Below are 2,618 nucleotides of genomic sequence, written 5' to 3'. Positions count from 1 at the left end.
TAACAATACCTTTTAGGTGGTAATATGCAGTTTTATGATAGATTTGATGTGGTTATCAAAGTTCAGATCAGGATCCAATGTTAACCCCAGATTGTCGGAGCATTTTAAACCAACAGATTGAAGGTAGGGGATCATTTTTAAACTATATTAGTCCAAAGACTAATACTTTGGTTTTGTTTTCATTTAGTTGGAGAACATTTTGGCACATCCAGACATTAATCTGCTCAATACATTTAGTGAGTGTTTGAACCTGACCGATGTACAGCTGTGTGTCATCAGGAGGGAAACAGGGCTTCACAAGACGTTCTGTACTGGATTACTAATTTTACATTTTATTTAAAATTATTGATGAAATGTTTTCTTTTATTTGTATGTCCCTCATGAACTGTGTAACATAAAGTTGTAGCCAATAAATGCATCTGTCTTGTAGTGATATCAAAGCACACAAATCTGTCACATATTCAAAACACTGCTGCTGATTTGTAAATTTAATCACAAAAAAATAAACATTTTGTATTTACAACTAATCAGACCACTGTCTTTTATTTTTATATATATATTTTTTTTTCCCTAAGCAAATGTCTACAATTGATTTGTATCTGATTGGAAAACATCGTAACAGAAATCAGCTGATAGGAGCGAGGCTAAACTTCAGACGGGATAATTGTTTCCACTTCTGACTCGGTGCGGCTTCTGATAATTCTGCAGTCAGAGAGAACAGCTGGCGCAGCTGAAGGCTGCGCACAGTTTGTTTTCTCAAAGTCTTGCAATCTGCAGTTAGTTTATTTTTTAGAGGTCCCAAATTATCCGAATTCCTGTCATAACAGCAGATGACCCTCGCTGCACAACACAAGGCAACAGGACAGTAGTAGGTTTGCTGGGTGGATGATTACCAGAAATAACACAGAGTGGTGGTGGGGAGGAAAGTTGTTGCAGGTGTGGAAGCTCATAGCAACATTAATTTTCCAGTGTTCAATGTTGTGGAACAGCGGCTCCCAGTGTGGAGGTCGGGACCCCTCACGGCCTCCTGAGATAAATCTGAACGGGGATCAGGGAGAAGAGGAAGGAATGAAAACATGTCACCGTACACAAAATCATCTTTATTTTGTCCTGAGTTGCCATTCTCTTCCTTTCCCTTTCTGGTGTAGTGAAAGCATAACAACGAATGTGTTGTTTTCGACATTTTAAAAACCTTATTATAATAATGAATGCGACTTGAATAAACAAGATGTTTTGCATCATAGTGGAACAATTTGGCAGTTTAGTACCAAGTGCTACAGAAATGCAATATTTAAAGTTGTTCAACTATTTGATTGCAATAATAATAATAATAATAATAATAATAATAATAATAATAATAATAACATAAATTAACAATGATAAAATTTCTGCCTGCAAATGTTGAGCATAATTCGCAAGTTTAACACAGTTAGACTTATAGATGGAGATCAAACAGCGTACAGGTTGTTTAACTCTGAAACGTAATCAGTGAAATAAAAATTAAGATCTCTACATATATTTTGAAATTATGGTTAATTATTATGTATTATTAATATCTATCCATCTGATAAGTCTGCCAGTCCATCAAAGGGAAATGTTTTAAATAGTTCTGAACTAATTTGATTTTATTAAGGCCATGAAAAACAATTAACAAACCCTTCTTTTATATTCCAAGATTCAACTCATCTTATTTTTTCTTGAAGTAAAATCGCGTGATGACCTAGTTTTATTTTACATTGTGACAAGAAATGCAGAAATCATCAAAACTTTAAAGATCCGTACTTAGAATATTAAAAAGTAACAAGTTAAGCCACCATACATAAACCTAATGCTGACTTTAATAAGCGTCTGTACAGTTTAGTCAGTCGTAATTATTTTTGCAGTGATATTCACTGCAGTACAAAACGACTTCTTTGCAACTGCTTTAAATTGCTATTTTAAGAGGTAATTAATGCACATCGAAACCCAACTGTGTTTAAAATGAATTAATGTTACCAAGTTGTTTATCATGGGTTTATTGCATAATTCAATTGAGATGTGATCCATTGTCCTGCAGCCCTGCAGTGGGATTTGTTCAGGAGATTAGCCTTATCTAATGTCTCATGGTGTTGAAGTTCAGCTCCTGTGCAGCTAATTTAGAAAAAAAAAAAAAAAAAAGGAAAATGTTTTGCATTCAGAAAGAACATTTCTCAAAACTAAAATATTGAAAAGGCTGAAAGGAAAAAAAAAACTGAATATGCACAAGTAGCTATGTCTCAATGAACAATTCAGGACTGTTGCTATAGATATGCTTGCATGCACTTGAAAACAGGACATACTTCTTACTGAGCCGTGTCCCTACCGAGCAGAGGTGGTGTCTGTAATGAAATGGCTCTTAATAAAGACGGGCCTTGTGATTGTTTACACAAAGAAATACATTTTTCCTATTTTTGTGAACTTGAACTGTACCTTATATCAGAACTTTTCCCTCATAGTTTCTCTGAAAACTGTTTTCCTTTACTAGTCTACATCCCTGCCAACTCATTCAAAAAAAAAAAACCTCAACTTTTTCCACTATATTATTACCCCAAACTGTTATTGTGCACAACTGTGTAATAATTGAGAATGTGCAAGCAAAG

Source organism: Poecilia mexicana, unplaced genomic scaffold, assembly GCF_051168715.1.
Source record: "Poecilia mexicana isolate PSO_F unplaced genomic scaffold, ASM5116871v1 scaffold_9, whole genome shotgun sequence".
In the NCBI taxonomy this organism is placed as follows: Eukaryota; Metazoa; Chordata; class Actinopteri; order Cyprinodontiformes; family Poeciliidae; genus Poecilia; species Poecilia mexicana.
The sequence above is the reverse complement of the archived record's forward strand: the minus strand, read 5'-3'. Positions refer to the sequence as shown.